The sequence below is a fragment of the Lepus europaeus genome, chromosome 10, assembly GCF_033115175.1.
Source record: "Lepus europaeus isolate LE1 chromosome 10, mLepTim1.pri, whole genome shotgun sequence".
NCBI classification, from domain to species: Eukaryota; Metazoa; Chordata; class Mammalia; order Lagomorpha; family Leporidae; genus Lepus; species Lepus europaeus.
Window position 1 is genome coordinate 21,620,988 of NC_084836.1, and position 17,522 is coordinate 21,638,509.

At 38.8% G+C, this 17,522-nt stretch overlaps 1 protein-coding gene and 1 non-coding gene across 7 annotated transcripts in view; one reads left to right on the plus strand and one right to left on the minus strand.

Annotated features, from left to right (window-relative positions):
* ANKS1B (ankyrin repeat and sterile alpha motif domain containing 1B) overlaps positions 1-17,522 on the plus strand; it is a 1,247,671-nt gene that overhangs the window by 797,713 nt on the left and 432,436 nt on the right. The gene's annotated exons all lie outside the window — the stretch shown is intronic.
* On the minus strand, positions 8,032-8,138 carry LOC133769214 (U6 spliceosomal RNA). The gene has a single exon (XR_009867117.1). It is a non-coding gene; the product is annotated as a U6 spliceosomal RNA (small nuclear RNA).

Here is a 17,522-nt window from a genome sequence, read left to right on the forward strand (position 1 = left end):
AATAAACAATTCAGTTAAGAATTGGACAAAAGACATGAGCAGGCATTTTTCAAAAGAGGAAATTCAGGTGGTTAAGAGACACAAGGAAAATGTGCTTAGGATCACTAGCCATCAGAGAAATGCAAATCAAAACCACAATGAGGTTTCACCTCACCCATGTTAGAATAACTCTCATACAAAAATCAACAAACTATAAATGCTGGCAAGCAAGGGATGGAAAAGCGTCACTAATCCACTGCTGGTGGGAATGCTAGCTAGTACAACCATTGTGGAAGATGGTATGGAGATTCCTCAGAAAACTGAAAATAGATCTACTGTATGACCCAGCTATCCCACTCCTGGGAATTTGAAATCAACATATGATATTGTTATCTGTACCCCTAACTTTATTGCAGCTCAATTCACAATATCTAAGATATGGAATCAACTCGATGTCCATCAACCAATGACTGGATAAAGAAAATGTACATATACACTATGGAATATTACTTAGCTATAAAAAGAATGAAATATTATCTTTCACAACAAAATGGATGCAACTGGTAACCATTATACTTAGTGAAATAAGCTAGTTCCCAAAAGACAGATATTATATATTTTCCCTTATCTTTGGTAACTAATAGATTACAAGAAAATGTGGTATATAATTATTTGCATTTCATTCTGCATAAAATTATTCCTGTGTATAAACTGTTGAGAGAACATGACCTAAAGTCTCAATGAACTTGATTATTATCTTGTAGCTACACAGGAAATATTTCAATATTGCACTGTCATTGGTTCTATTTCATTGAAATAAATTATGAGTGAAAAAAGGAAAATGAGGTGGATGTGATAACAAAATATTAAAGTGGTAGAGAGAAACAACATGAACAAAAACAGGGAGGCAAGAAGTCATAAGGCAGGTAATTGTTACAAGAACGAATTATCTTTACAAGGAGGAAGTAAATATGAATGAAGTTGGGGAAGAGAAGCCCAAATAAGGGAGAATCTTGAATACCAAATGGTGATGATGCTAATAATAAATAACAATACTCATAGAAGTAACTCTTTGAGAACGTATCATATGCCAAACATTGCTCTAATTGTTATCTCCTTTAATCTCTCAACAACCCTATGATGCAGGTACTCATATAGATTTTCTTGTAGATAAGAAAAATGAATCTGTAGAGAGGTTTAATATCCAAGATCATGTAGTTAGGAATTGCTCTTTATTTAGAAGAGTGCTTAGGAGTGATATACTGTATCTGTTACATGACCTTAAATCACCCATACTTACAAAATACTCTTGAAATCAAGGATAGAAAGAAAGGATGATACTATTCTAGACTATCAAAGTAAATGACACAGTATTTGTTCAGAGTTTATTTCTTAAAATAGGTAACTCCATTGAGGATAAGATTATATCCTCTCTAAACCCATTGTCTATCATAACATTTAAAAAATCCATGATGAGCATTTGATTGAGAATCACTGTAGTTATATGTGTGATTGTAAAAGCCTAAGGCTTATTGTGTTATTGGGACCCTCTTTCCTTAAATTGTCTCTGTATTTGGTATTCTTTTATCATGCTAAAGCATTATTTTTATTATTATCATCTGAGGTTAGCCATTAATAGGAGTAGGAATGAGTTGGAGTTACCTAATTTTAGATCAACAATTGAAGTAGCCCTTGACTGTGAAAAATTTAGTAACCTTTTTGTTATTTCTATTTTTTAAACACAGCTAAAACTACAAAAATATGATCACTGTTGTTATGTTATTGTATCAACAGTCCTAAGTTACTTATCTATGATCTGTGTGGTGAACTATGCATACAAAGTTATTTTCAAATCAAACTGTGTGTTATATAAAATAATTAACAAAGCAGATATAAAACAATAATAAAAACATTAAATGGTTGAAAGAACATTCCATTTGATGTTAAAAGTGTCAACAAATTTGATAAAACCTGAAATTTTTTGGGTAATAAGAACATGACTTTGTATTTTGGTTAGAAAACAAAGTATAAGTCCCTGCACCCATACATTCTCTATGCCGATTAACTTTTTATAAGAACAACAGTTCCACAGTGGCAGACCAGCTTTGTCAAAAGACTACAAAGAAGCAAATAGAAGCTCAAGATAAAAATCCTGTAGTCTGGGTTGGGCATTTGGCACAGTGGCTTAAATCACGACTTGGAACTCCCACATTCCGTATCAGATTGTCCAGCTTGAGTCTCGGCTGTTCTGCTTCTGAGCCAGCTTCTTGCTAATGCACATCCTTGGATGAGGCAGTGATACATGCAAAACTTGAGTCTCTGCCACACAAGTGGGAGACCCAGATGAGGTTACAGGTTCCCGGCTTCGGCCTGGCCCGGCCCTGGCTGTTGTGGGTATTTAGGGGATGAACCAGAAGATGGAAGATCTCTTTCTGTGTGTCTCTCTGCTTCTCCCTCTCCCTCTCCCTCTCCCTCTCCCTCTCCCTTTTTCTCCCTTCATATAAAATTAAAAAATAATAGGCCGGCGCTCTGGCTCAACAGTCTAATCCTCCACCTTGCAGCGCCGGCACACCGGGTTCTAGTCCCAGTCGGGGCACCGATCCTGTCCCGGTTGCCCCTCTTCCAGGCCAGCTCTCTGCTGTGGCCAGGGAGTGCAGTGGAGGATGGCCCAAGTGTTTGGGCTCTGCACCCCAGGGGAGACCAGGAGAAGCACCTGGCTCCTGCCATCGGAACAGCGTGGTGCGCTGGCCGCAGCGCGCTACCGCGGCGGCCATTGGAGGGTGAACCAACGGCAAAAGGAAGACCTTTCTCTCTGTCTCTCTCTCACTGTCCACTCTGCCTGTCAAAAATAAAAAAAATTAAAAAATAATAAATATAATTTTAGAAAGCATAAGTCTGTCATGAAGAAAGCAAAACTCCCATTAAATAAAGCATACATATTGAAAACATATATACATTCATGTAAAAATCTGAGCTCTGATAATAAAAACAGGGAGGATGCTTTTGTGCAGTAACACAACCACAATGGAGTCTAAGCATGCTTTAATAAATGTTTGTGGAAACATAAAGATGTTACCTGGCTGCTAGACCAAGTTGACAGAGAACAGTGTTCTGTGGACACAGTAGAAAACAACATGTTGGAAATTTTATCTGTGTATGGTTTTTGAAAATAAAATATACAATATAGAAACTAAGAAAACTTTGAAAAGAAAAAAACTACACGGTGACTGCAAAACTCAAAGCAGTGTCAGTGTTGTTCTTTCCAGTATTGGCTAGCTACATAAATGCCACTGAGCTGATGTTTAGCATTTAGTTTTTCTAAATTTATTTTAAAGTCTAGAAGTACTGAAATTGAGACTACCTTTATTGATCGCTAATTTTCTTAGATTTATTAACAATCATTGTTTTAGAGAGTGTAACATTATTTACAAGGCCAAAAAGAAATGAAGTGATTATTTCATCAACTGCTTCACTCCCCAAATGCTCACAGCAGCCAAGGTTGGGGCAGACCAAAGCCAAGAGCCAGAAACTCCATCTGGGTCTCCCTCCTGGGTGGCAGGGACCCAAGTACTTAATCCATCATCTGCTGCCTCCAAGTGTATTGGCAGGAAGTTGGATTGGAAATGGAGGTAGGATTTAATCCCAGGCAATCCAACATTGGTTGTGGGCATACCAGGCAGCAGCTTAATCCACTGTGCTACAATGCCTGCCCCAAACCTGGTGTTTTGTGCTCTGTGTATAGTGGTATCTCATTTGGGTTTAACTTTTATTGTCCTGTATTGGATGCTTAACCCTGAGTAAAACATTCTGGCTAAGAAAGAATAAGTAGCCAGAAAAATTAGTTATTTATTGCTATACAACAAATTACCATGAAATTTAGTGGTTTGAAGAAACACATTTTTCAATCTCATAGTTTCTATTGGTGAAGAGTCTAGGCCCTGCCTTCCTGGGTCCTTGTTTCAATGTGTTTATGAAGGCTGCAGGCTGAAATCTGAAAGATCTATTTTCAAGGTCATTTATACAGTTGTTGGTAGGATTAAGTACTTTTTTTTTGTCTTTTTTTTAACTTTTATTTAATGAATATAAATTTCCAATGTACAGCTTATGGATTTCAATGGCTTCCCCCTCCCATAACTTCCCTCCCACCCGCAACCCTCCCCTTTCCCGCTCCCTCTCCCCTTCCATTCACATCAAGATTCATTTTCAATTCTCTTTATATTCAGAAGATCAATTTAGTATATATTAAGTAAAGATTTCAACAGTTTGCACCCACATAGAAACACAAAGTGAAACATACTGTTTGAGTACTAGTTATAGCATTAAATCACAATGTACAGCACATTAAGGACAGAGATCCCACATGAGGAGCAAGTGCACAGTGACTCCTGTTGTTGACCCAACAAATTGACACTCTAGTTTATGGCGCCAGTAACCACCCTAGGCTGTCGTCATGAGTTGCCAAGGCTATGGAAGCCTTCCAAGTTTGCCGACTCTGATCATATTTAGACAAGGTCATAAAAGACAGGGTGAGGATAGTAACCAATGATCCTAAGAGTGGCATGAACCAGGTCTGAACAATTATACAGCATTAAGTGGGGAAGAGGACCATCAGTACACACAGGTTGGGAGTAGAGCCATTGGTGGTAGAGTAGAGGTTATGATTACAAAGGAATGAGGCCCAAGTGCACTAGACAGGGCCTAGAACAAAGGACAGAGTCATTGTTAGAGGAGCTAAGAAAGGTGCTGTCTAAGCTACAATTAAGTTTTCTGATTGAGAGGCAAATAGAACCTGACAGAAGGGGCTTGATAATAATCTCTTGGGTTTTAAGCCTTGTAAGTTAAGAGGCCCAGACCTATCTATCTCTTCACATGGGGTATATCCTAAGGGAGGTGTGAACCTCCTAGGGGAAGGAACTCTGTTGACTTTCATTACTTAGTTGGCCTGGGAGGAGAGCTGGCCAGGTAAAGGCAGGGGGCATCTCTAACAAGAAATTTACAGTTCTGCCTGCAATGTTGCTGACCCTACTTGACCATCCCCTCAGCTGCAGTGGTCACTTTGGAAGTTGGGCTGAGTGAAGGGCTTTTCAGCTTAGAGCCAATAAGATCTGTGGCTCTGACCTGGGCATCCTTCGACTCCAGGGCAGGTCCATTTCCAGTGATCCAACTCTTGGCAGAGCTGCCAGGGCTCTTCACAAGCTGACTTCTGCTGAAGCCCAGGCTTACCACATTGAAAGCCACTGCAGTGGACTGGCCTGTTGGGTCTCCTTGAGGGCAGATCACTGTACAGATCAGCCATTAATAGGCCTGCCACCCATTGCTTCTGATGCCTAGCTTTATTTTCCTCCTGGTTTGTGTTAAAGCAGACCAGAGGATGCAAGTCAAGGGGGTGCCCAAGTCCCATCTCTAATCTTCGGTGGCCTGAACTACAAGTCTATAGTCACAGGCATGTTCTGTAGTAGTTTTTCTAAGGTAGACAATGCCCATGAGGAAAATTATATTCTCACTTAAAAACTGTCTTTCCCTTTGGTCTGAAAGGGAGGTTTTTTCTACTTACTGTATACTTTGCTGATGGCGAAGTGAATCTAGCTATGAGATTATTATTTAAGCTCTTATTTTGGCTATGCTATTACAGAAAAATGTTAGCCATCTCTTTTATAAGGTCTAAAGATTAAATTGTGTGTCCTACAGATTCCTTCATAATAGAATTAGTTTCCTACCTTGAGGAGAATAGAGAAATGAAAGAACAAGTTGGGCTTAGAATAGAGAAATGAGGGAGCAAGTTCTAGATCACTTGCTGACAATAGCAATATGACATGAATACTTAGCACAGTTTCAACCATTAGATAACAACTTAAGAAAACATTTACCAGAAGGTCCAATGCCTTCTATAAATTTTAAGAATCATGTATTTGAAAACAGCTCTTAAATATCTAACATGGTGTAGTTTGTTTAACCAGTAAATTTGAGCACAACCATATAAAATGTTTTTAGTTTCTTTCTACCAACACGTATAAAACATATGGTACAGAGATTCAGGTCACACGAATTAAAATGTATCTTTGATTGATTTTAGCAGCTTAAATTTATGGACAGTCTTATCTATGAGCCATTTAAAATAAAACTCTTAATAAAATTTCCCCATGTGGACATACAATATGTACACACATATAACATAGCATAGTAGACCAATATAGCAATTTTAATAATAGTTTTTAGAGAACTTCCACTTTGACCATGACCCTATCGGAATAAGATCAAAGTCAGCGAACTCTAAAGGCTTCCATAGCCTTGGCAACTCATGACTAGAGCCTAGGGAGATTACTGACGCCATAAACAAGAGTGTCAAATTGTTAAGTCAGCAACAGGAGTCACTGTGTACTTACATCTCATGTGGGATCTGTCCTTAATGTGTTGTCTAATGTGCAGTGATCCTATAACTAGTACTGAAACAGTATTTTACACTTTGTGTTTCTGTGTGGGTGCAAACTGATGAAATCTTTACTAATTATATACAGAATCTTCTGTATATAAAGATAATTGGAAATGAAAAAAAAAAGAAACCTGGTGTTAAATTGGAAATGGCATAGAAAATTAAGTAATTTTTTAAAAAATATTATGTAGGATCTCTGTCTTTAATGTACTGTACACTGTTATTTAATGCTATAACTAGTACTCCAACAGTATTTTTTTTTCACTTTGTGTTGCTGTATGGGGGCAAACTGTTGAAATCTTTACTTAATATATACTAAACTGATCTTCTGTATATAAAGAGAATTGAAAATGAGAAAATGAATCTTGATGTGAATGGAAGGGGAGAGGGAGCGGGAAAGGGGAGGGTTGCGGGTGGGAGGAAAGTTATGGGAGGGGGGAAGCCATTGTAATCCATAAGCTGTACTTTGGAAATTTATATTCATTAAATAAAAGTTTAATAAATGAAAAAAAATAATAGCTTTTAAAATCTTTAACTCTTTTTGTAGATTGCCAATTGATTTGAATTGCTTTTTGTTTTTAGTAACCTCAGTTAACCATACTTTCTCTGTTGGTACTGTTAATACATTATTGGCTTCATCTGTTTACAGAGCCATCCCAAAGTACTGAATACAATAGAAGTGGCTGGAAAAAGTCCATAGGAACCTATAGGAGGACAGCTAAACACAGAACCAACAATGTTTTAGTTTTATGAGCAGCAAATCATATATGACTGTGGATGACAAAAGACTTTAAGTTGCCATGTTTAAAATTATAAACTCATCAACCAACAAGAGGCACTTGCTTACTTCACAGTATTTTTGAAAGTACCTGTAGGATTTTATAAGTATATAACCCTTTAGGCCTCTGGGGCTTTCTCATTAAGATAACTATCATGTCTAGTAACACAAGATCATTAGACTTTTTAATTCTCAAACATTTGTATTAATAGCATTTTCCATTATAGAAACTTAAAATTTAGTACCACATCACATCTTGACAGAACTTCTAATATAATCCAAATAGCCTGATTAGTTGGTGTCTCTATAAGATGAGAGACATAGGTCCTTCGATTTTTTCAGTTGGGCCCAAACTGGAAAAACCAAAGTCCAAGATTTACTGGAAATTTTAGAGTCCAGATGGTTTTAAAGTTTGATTTTTTGAATGCCTGTCAAGAATGCCAAGAAGGCTCAAAATCCAAAATAACTGGTTGAAATAAGATTCCTTAAAATCATGACATAACATAGACCAAATTTGATCATTGTTACAAGGTGATTATTCAAATCTTTGAAAATAAGCACATATTTAAATAATCCATAGCTCTTAATAAAAATTCAGCTGTTTTTGAACAATTAGAATTTAACAGACATCAAGAGAACATAATAGATTACTTTAACACATTGCTTTAACAAAGAATCAGATTTTAATTCTGTGTCAAAGAGAAATTGAGCTTCCTGTGATCTTTTGTTGTGAGGTTTCCTTCTTTTAGCTTCTTTCATATTGGTGACCATGTTTCTGTGTTTCTGTGTGTAACACATCTTTGAGCATCTTTTGCAGGGCAGGATGAGTGGCAACAAATTCTTTAAAAATATGGAACGCTTCACGAATTTGCGTGTCATCGTTGCGCAGGGGCCATACTAATCTTCTCTGTATCGTTCCAATTTTAGTATATGTGCTGCCGAAGTGAGCACGGATTAAGTTCTTTTTTGGGTTGCTGGACTAAAGGCCTCATTTCTTAACTGGCTGTTCATGAGAGGTTTTCCTCATTTCCTTGCCCTGGGCCTCTACACAGCACTTCACTTCATCAAAGCCAGTAAGAGAAAAGGACTCCTTGGAAGAAGGAAGTCAGATTTTCATAATCAAATCATGGAGGTGACATGTTCATAATATTCAGATATTCTGTGGGATAGAAGCAAGCTACTCAAGGGTATAGAATTGCACAGAGCCATCAATACCAGGAAATATCAATCAACGGGACCCTCACCAGCCAGCTACCACAGCAGATGTGAGTTTTATGTCCATTTATGAAGACGGCATGCAAGAAACTCCTCCCAACCATAGGAACTGAGATTAAATGAGGGGGTAAATCCCCCCAGGAAAATTAGGGCTGTTATCAGAAGAAAAGGATGGCTATTCATTGGTGACTACAGTCGCCCATGACAGATTTCTGGGTTTGGTTCTGAGTTGCAGAGAAAACAGAAGCAGCAAAAGCTCTTTTCCTACCCCCATGACTTCAAGTCATTGTGAATCTCAATGCTCACTTTAACTTGACTAATTATATGTTTATATCATGGGATAAAGATGTTTGGGTGTGTTAATTCAACAATTCTAACCCAGCTCTCTCTTTCTTTATATTATAATTTTCAGCCAATGCCACCACATGAAATAGATTAAAATTTCCACGTTTGAAATTGCTGAGATTGTCTTAAGTATGAATATTACATATAGTCTTATGGCTCAAATTCTCTCAAAACGTATCCTACTTCTCCCAAAGATATTCTATGGTTTCTGGAAAAACGAAGCAGAACCAAGTGTTTGGCCCCGAATCTTCAGAATTTTACTAGAAAAAGAGAAAAAGAATGACCCTTGAGGTGAAAATGATTTGCAGCGTTTTTGTACGAATCATAGATTTATAAATTGACTTTATTACAAGAGTAAGAAAGTATCTATCACAGAAGGTGCTACCTTGCAATGAGATTTCAGAGCAGTTAAAATTATTAGTCTAAGGTGAATCAGTGAATTCAGTGCCACATTTGTGTTCAAGTTTAATCATGATGCATCTGTTAAAGACTGATGTGTGTTTAATCTGATCCAGAATTTCCTGATGAATTCTTTCAAAATTGTGGATTTCAGGGGCAGCCGAAATGGTGCAGCGGGTTAAGTTGGTACCTGGGACTCTTCGGAGCGCTGGGAATCAAGTTCTAGCTCTCCCACTTCCAGGCCAGCTTCCCGCTAATGCAGTGTCCCAGCTACCCAGAAAGGAGACAGGGCTAGAGTTCCCGTTTGGCCCGGCCCATTACTGGCTGGCTGGTGGGAGCATTTGGGGAATGACCCAGTAGATGGAAGATCAGTTGATCTCTCTGTTTCTCCCTTTTTCTCTCTCTCTCCTTCCTCTCCCTTCTCTCTGTCACCCTGCCTTTCAAATAAATAGATAAAACTTTAAGAATTGTGGATTTTAGATAGTATTTGATTATCTGAGAGAGGTGGTTGTTTGAAATTTGTTTTGGATTTAAGAGCTAGTTATTATTAATGATATTATATATTATGTTTTATAGGTAAATTTTTATTATAACTACTAATACTCATATATACCTAATATTGGCTATTACTCATATAGCTATATAGATTATTATTATTTTCACTAATTTTTTGCATATTATATACCAAGTACCATTCTGAACAATCCTTCATGTATATCAATTTCTTTAATTTTCTTGACAGTCATTTTTTTAAAAATTACATTAATTTCTTTTCTATCAGTTTGTAATGCATGCACAGAACACCTGGAATTTTAGCACTGTCCTTCTAGCACTTGCCATGACTATCAAGAAAAATTGAACCCAGTGTCAACAAAGCCTTTTCTATGAAAAAAAAAAAAACACTCATGTCTAATGTCTATTTTGAGGCATACATAGCTAACTAAGTTCCTTTGACAGGAAGTTCAACCAGCCATTGAATAGGGCTTACTTTGCAAGATTCTAAGAGATAGGATATTTGGATTTCTCTCCGCATTAGAATCTGTCCTCTAAAACATTAAGTTGGGGCACTTTTTTCTATTTCCTCTTTAATAGACAAAGCTTGATAAGCCTCCTATGTCTCCCCACTTTGGGTTTCTTCCCTGTATTAGTCTGTTACTCACAACTTCCAGGGAATATTCGTGCAACAAACATTTGATCCTATCTCACTGTTCTCAGCAATGAAATTCATGGCTCTTTTTCTTGGCACACAAGTCTCTTGGTTGCCAGCCTCCTGCCTCCCTATCTTGCCCTATTTCTGCACACAGATTCCCTTCCTCACACATGCACATATAGCCTTTAAATTCCAACAACAACAAATCATTTTTAGTTACTCAAACATACCTTTGTACTTGCTGTTCCCTCTGCCTGGAATACCATCTTCTATTTGCAGTACCAACTCCTACTAAATCCTCAAGTCACAGATTAGATGGCCTTTTTTTGGTAAGCTCTCTATCCCAAACAAAATTAAACATATTTCCCTTCCTTCTACATTTTTTTAAAATTATTTTTCCTGTCCAGCACTGCAGCTCACTAGGCTAATCCTCCATCTGTGGCGCCAGTACTCCAGGTTCTAGTCCCAGTTGGGGCACTGCCGGTTCTGTCCCGGTTGCTCCTCTTCCAGTCCAGCTCTCTGCTGTGGTCTGGAAAGGCAGTGGAGGATGGCCCAAGTGCTTGGACCCTGAACTTGCATGGGAAACCAGGAGGAAGCACCTGGCTCTTGGCTTCGGATCAGCGCAGCACACTGGCCGTAGCGGCCATTTGGGGGGTGAACCAACGGAAGGAAACCTTTCTCTCTCTCTCTCTCACTGTCTAACTCTGCCTGTCAGAAAAAAAATGTATTATTTTTCCTCTACTTAAAATGGAAGGAGGGAGGTAGGGACGGAGGGACGGAGGGACGGAGGGACGGAGGGAAGGAGGGAGGGAGGGAGGGAGGGAGGGAGGGGAGAGAGAGAGAGAGAGAGAGAGAGAGAGAGAATCTTTCATCAACTGGTTCATTACCAAAATGGCTACAACAACCAGGGCTGGGCTAGGTAGGCCAAAGCCAAGAGCCTTGAACTCCATATTTGTTTCCCATGTGGGTTACAGGGTCTCTAGCACTTGGGCCATCATCTGATGTCTCCCAAAATGCATTAGCAGGAAAGTGAATCAGAAGCAGAGTTGCTAGTACTTGAACTAGCACTTGAATATGGGATGCAGGTATCCAAACAAGTGGTTTAGAAAGCTGTGCCACTACACCTAACCCCCTTCCTTCTACATTGTATATATTTGTTCACATCTTGGTTACAGCAGTCTTCACCCTGCATGCTAAGTTTCTCCCTTGGTAACCTATAAGATCCTTGATACAAGGGCAAGTTCCCTTTTCTCCTGGGCCTAACACAAAGGCTCTCCCACACGACTTCTGGATTACTTAATGCTCTAATCACCTTCTTCATGATCAGGATTCAAACATTTACCAGAAATCTTAAAAGAAGGGAAAACAAGAACAAAATCATTGAACTTCATATTTTTTTCCGATCAGGTATGGCATCTCTACATACACACACACACACACTCACTCACATTTCATTTTGTTGTCTGCCAGAGATTTTATCATCATAGGCTTAAATTCCAATTCCTTTTTTAGACCATACCCTAGTGTGTAACTTGTCAGATCTGTTTTGTAAAGGCTGGTGTTTCCTAAGTGCTCCATGAAGTTTTTAGAGAAAATTGAATCTGAGTTGATGACTTCTCTTAGTACTTAAACACCAAAGCATGAATGATCTTGGAACATTTTCCTACTTAAATCTTGGCTTTATGATCAAGAACTCTGTTGACCCACTGCATTCCACAGTTCCTGGAATAGCCAGCTCTTTCCCTCTTCTATTGTCTGTCACCTCTGCTTTGCATTTCTATTTAGGGATCTGAGAAAAACAGTCCTTTTATAAGTGAAAGAAGCATTTTTCTTAATGCATCATCTCTTTACCTGCTAGTTTTCGTTGTCATTTTTAAAATTAAACACTTTCCGGGGCCAGCACTGTGGCATAGTAAGCTAAGCCTCTGCCTGTGGCGCCTGCATCCAAGATGGGCACCAATTCTTGTCCCTTATCAGATACTGCCCCTTATCAGATACAGCTCTCTGCTAATGGCCTGGGAAAGCAGTTAGAGGATGGTCCAAGTGCTTTGGCCCCAGCACCCATGTGGGAGACCTGGAGGAAGCTCCTGGCTCCTGGCTTCAGATCGGCTTAGCTTCGGCCATTGCAGCCATTTGGGGAATGAACCAGTAGATGGAAGATCTTTCTCTCTGTCTCTAACTCTCTCTGTCTGTAACTCTACCTCTCTAATAAATAAATAAAATCTTTGAAAAAAAGGAAAATATGAAAAAAAATTAAGCACTTTCTAAAAAAGGTTTGTTGTATTTGTTTGAAAGGCAGAGTGACAGTAAAGACAGAGAGGGCCGGAGAGATGGATCTTCCATTCACTAGTTCACTCCCAAATGGTCACAAGTCACAGCTGAACCAGGCCTAAACCAGGAGTCTGGAATTCTATTTGGGTCTCCCCCGTGTGTTATTGGGTCCTATGGACATGGGCCTTCCTCCACTGCCTCTGCCAGCCTGTTGGCAGGGGAGCTGGATTGGAAGTTGAGCAGCCTGGACTTAAACTGGTTTTCCAATATAGTGATGCTGGTGTCACAGGTTGTGGCTTAACCCACTGTACCAAAACGCTGGCCCCCCTCTTTTGTCACTTTTTCCAATTTATAATTTTCAGCTCAGAGGGCAGTCAGGATTAGAAAAATGAGATAACACTGCTTTCCAATTAAAAATATAATTGTTAGGCGCTTTCTTACACTATCCTACAGGCAGGAACACTGTTCACTCCTAGCTTCTCAGACTTGTGTTAAGAGGTAAAAAGATAGGAAAGCAAGCTGACATAGAGACCCTCACCTTAGCTGTTGATTGAATATTCAGTTTCTTTCTCCAAGATCAGCATAGCCTTCTTAAGAAGTTTCATGTGTGTGCATGTGTGTGTGTTTTACAGTTTCTTCAAAAGTAAATACTCTTTATTTGAAATACATGTCAGAACAAATAACTTATCACTCTTTTTTAATTATGAAGCTGGGAATAAAAGCCATCATTTCTTGCCATACCTTAACCCTACCCTCTTTCTTTCCTCTTTGCCTTTCGATGGATTGCAAAGGTCAAGCTGGTTGATGCCGAAGACTTGGCCATTGGTGCATATTAAGTAAGACAGAGCCACTAATGATATCCTCTGTTCAGGGATTCTGATCACTTCACAGTACAATTAGCTTTTCTCTATTATTTTGCCAGACTGCTCACACTGTGCATTTTTCTCTGTTGGAAACAAAGAGAAACCGAGCAGGTAAAATCACTGCTGATCCAGGACCAGCCTCCTTGGTTGAGGTACTGAGTGAACAACACAAATGTATGTTCTCCCAGCAGTGAAGATAATGATATACCCTAGCCTCAGGACAGCTCTTCTTAAGTGACAGTGTGTTCTCACCTGTGTTATTCCTAGTTCAAATGAAAGCAAGGGATAGATGAGGTGGGATGTTCCCCTCACTCTACTGAAGAACAAGCAAGCCCCAGAATTTACCCATGCAGAATGGTACTTTTCCTATTGTTATGTTTTTTAAAGGGTAACTAATATTTAAGTCGGAGAAAATAACCAAGATTCAAATTGGGGGAGTCTTGCTGGAGAGTCTGGATACTCACTCAACCCAATACATGTAGAACATAACAAAGCCATGCTGTGCCCCCTCGCACAGAGGCAGCTGTCCTCCCAAATGCACAGTGCAGGCACCTGTGCCTTGTAGACCGGCTGAGCACCCATGTGGAAGCAACACTAAAGCTAGAGTCGTTCAGAGCCACAGCCAAACCCTTTGTTAGTGTGGCATAAAAATCCCAAGACATAGGATGTATCCTCTCGCCTCTCATTCTTTTTTCACGGTGTTTCTCATTACTTTTTACCTTAGAAGTCAAGAATAATGAATGTAAGGAGAAGGGGGCAAGGGGAAGGAAAATAAACAAAAAACCTGAGAACCCCTTTTAAAACAAACCTGCGGGTATGTGTATCGGTGAGCATTCTCCTGCCTACAAAAAGGCATTTCACATCCTATGCATCTGCAACAGAGAAGCAGTGTGGGTTAGTGGCTAAAATCTGAAGTCTCTGGAGCCAGGCTACTAGGGTTTATATCTAACTGGGCAACTTTAGACACCTTGTAGCCTCTCTGTATCTTATTTTCCATCCCTTGAAAGGAGATGGTAACAATCATACTATTAATTCACAGTCTTGTCATGAGCAACCCAATACACGTGGAACATAACAGAAAATATTCAATATATGTTTGCTATAATTTCACATAATGAAATAATATATATTTCAGCCCGTTCATGCTGCTCTACAACAAAGTATCTGAGACCTGGTAATTTTTGAAGAACAGAAATTTATTTTCTCACTGTTCTGGAGACTGGGAAGTACAAGATCAAGTGCCACTTAGTAGTATCTGGTGAGAGCCTTCTTGGTGCATGCTCATGTAATAGAAGACAACAGGGGCAAGAACTTCCTCGCATGGCAAGATAGCATGCGAGAGCAAGTCCATGCCCACCAGCCCTTTCTGTAGTCACATCAGCTCATTCAGGGAGGCAGAGCCCTCATTACCTAAATACCTCCCCAAAGGGCCGCCTTCCAACACTGATGCACTAGGGGATTAACTTTGCAACGTGTGAATTGTAGGAGATGTGTTCAGGTCCTTGTACATATATAAAAGTCCTGACACAAAATAGATGTTCAATAACTATGATCTCCCTTTTGCTATATGGCTTCAATCACTGGAAAGAGTCACATTCATTGAAAAGTATGTGCCATATGTCATTCACCTTGACACTGGTATATAGACAGATATTGACTACATTTTTGAGGGGTTAGCCCGTTTCTTTTTTTAATTCCTCTGCAAAGGCTCTCCCCTATCCTACTTAATAGAGATGATTTCTGCTGCCTCTGCCAAATGATTTGCGCACTTTAAATGTTTCTTCAGAATTTTACTGTGTAATACCTACTGAAACAGTTATTACCTGTTTGCAGGTAAATGTCTTTTCTATTTTATGTCTTTTCTTTAATGATCACAAAAAAAATCATTTTTCTCTGTTTTAATTCCTGTTGTCTCGAGTGACATTTTTCCAAGGGATAACTAGTTTCACCACTAGGCTATAAAATTGTACAAGTGGAAGGATATTCAAAGCTGTCTCCCCCCCCACACACTGCTTAGCAAAATGCTTGGAATAAAAAGCAATTTATAAATATTTGTTGAAGAAATCAGTGAATGCTGAAGAACTAAAAAAGAACCAAACATGTCTCCCTCCCTCAATTAACTAGAATCTAATTAAGAAACCTCTGAAAATGACCAGAACATTAGTTGCTTTTTACTTTTGTAAGAGAAAATTAATTTTCAATATCATGGTTTATTTTAAAACAGTTTTCAGGCTATGTCCTGGAGTCTGAACATATTCATCTCAATCCCCCAGATCTTCAATTGCTATGCAGTATATAAAAGTACTTTAGAAAGTTTGTGGAAAAGTAGAATTAAACAATAAGTCTGTTTTGGTGTAAAGAATTTTGAAATCCATTCGTAACTTTGTTTATCATATGCATTTTCCATGAACTTTTTGAGGACCCCTCATAAAGACTGATGTTAAGAACATGTCAAGAATTAGGGTAGCATTTCTCCCCCACTGTCACAATGGCATTACAATATACAGCAGGATATTGGCCTTTGAACATAATACTCCCTCTCCATATGCAAGTCTGTTCAAATTTCACCTTTTCAAAGAGGCATTTCCCAATTATTATCTCTAAAATAAGTCATTTGCCTTTCCCATCATTCCCTGTTTCCTTTTCCCACTCTATTGTTTAAAACTTTTTTTTAAAGATTTTATTTATTTAATTGAGAGGTAGAGTTACAGACAGAGAGAGTTAGAGACAGAGAGAAAGGTCTTCCATCCGCTGGTTCACTCCCCAAATGGCTGCAATGGCCGGAGCTGCGCCAATTCAAAGCCAGGAGCCAGGTACTTCCTCTTGGTCCCCCAAGCAGGTACAGGGGCCCAAGCACTTGGACCATCCTCCACTGCCTTCCCAGGCCACAGCAGAGAGCTGGACTGGAAAAGGAGCAACGGGGACTAGAACCCAGCACCCAAATGGGATGCCGGTGCTGCAGGAGAAGGATTAACCTATTGTGCCTCAGCGCTGGCCCCTATTGTTTAAAACTTTTAAAACCATGTTTGTTCAGGTATAGCTGACCTATAATAAATTGCACATATTTTTGTCTTTCAAATGTGTATACTCATGCAATCATCACCATAATCCAGAAAATAAACCCATTCCTCACTTGCAGAATTTTCCTCTTGCCCAAATATAATCCCTCCCAGCCTCTCCCTCACATCCCCAGGGTATAATTAATTTGACATTCATGCAGAGGTTGCGTGTATTAATTGCCCACCTTTAATCTGATGAGTCATATCCCATTGTAGAGATACACAAATTTGTTAATGTGTTAATCTGTTGGTGGACAGTTAAGCTGTTACCAGTTGTTCACTATTATAACAAAAGCTGTTATAAATACTCCTATGCAAGTCATATGGCATATGCTTTCATTTCTCTTGGGTAAGTAGCCAGCAGTAGAATTGTAGAATGGATATGCCACATGGTGTGTGTGTGTGTGTGTAATATACATATTTATATATTTAAAAAAAATTCAAGCTGTTTTTCAAAGTGGTTATACCATTTTAGATTGCAATCAGCAGTGTTTGAGAATCTCGTTTGATCCACATAATTGTCACTTGATTCATATCATTGTCAACACTTGATATGGCCAGCCTTTTATTTTTTTCTTAAATTGTTTTTGTAAAAAATTTTATTGATATATATTTATATATTTTATGTGATATGGTGCAATATTTCAACATATATACACAGTGTAAATCAATCAACAAAACAACCAACTCCTCTATGATCTTTTCTTTGTGTTTGGAGCGTATAAGCTCCTCTGTTTCAGTTCTTTATACGTGTATAATATGTTGTTGGAACTTCTCTGTGCTACGGAATACTAGAACTTGTTGTTTCTAGCTGACTGTGTTTTGGTAGCTATTATCCTACCTCTCTCTGGCTCTCCAATCTCTCCCTTCCCAACTCCTAGTAATCACATTTTAAGTTTAGATCAACTTATTTTTTTAAACTCCCATATATGAAAGGGAACATGTGGATCCGGCTTTCTGTGACTGGCTTATTTCATTAAACATGAAAATCTCCAATTCCAAACATTTTGCTGTAAATATCATGTTTAATTCT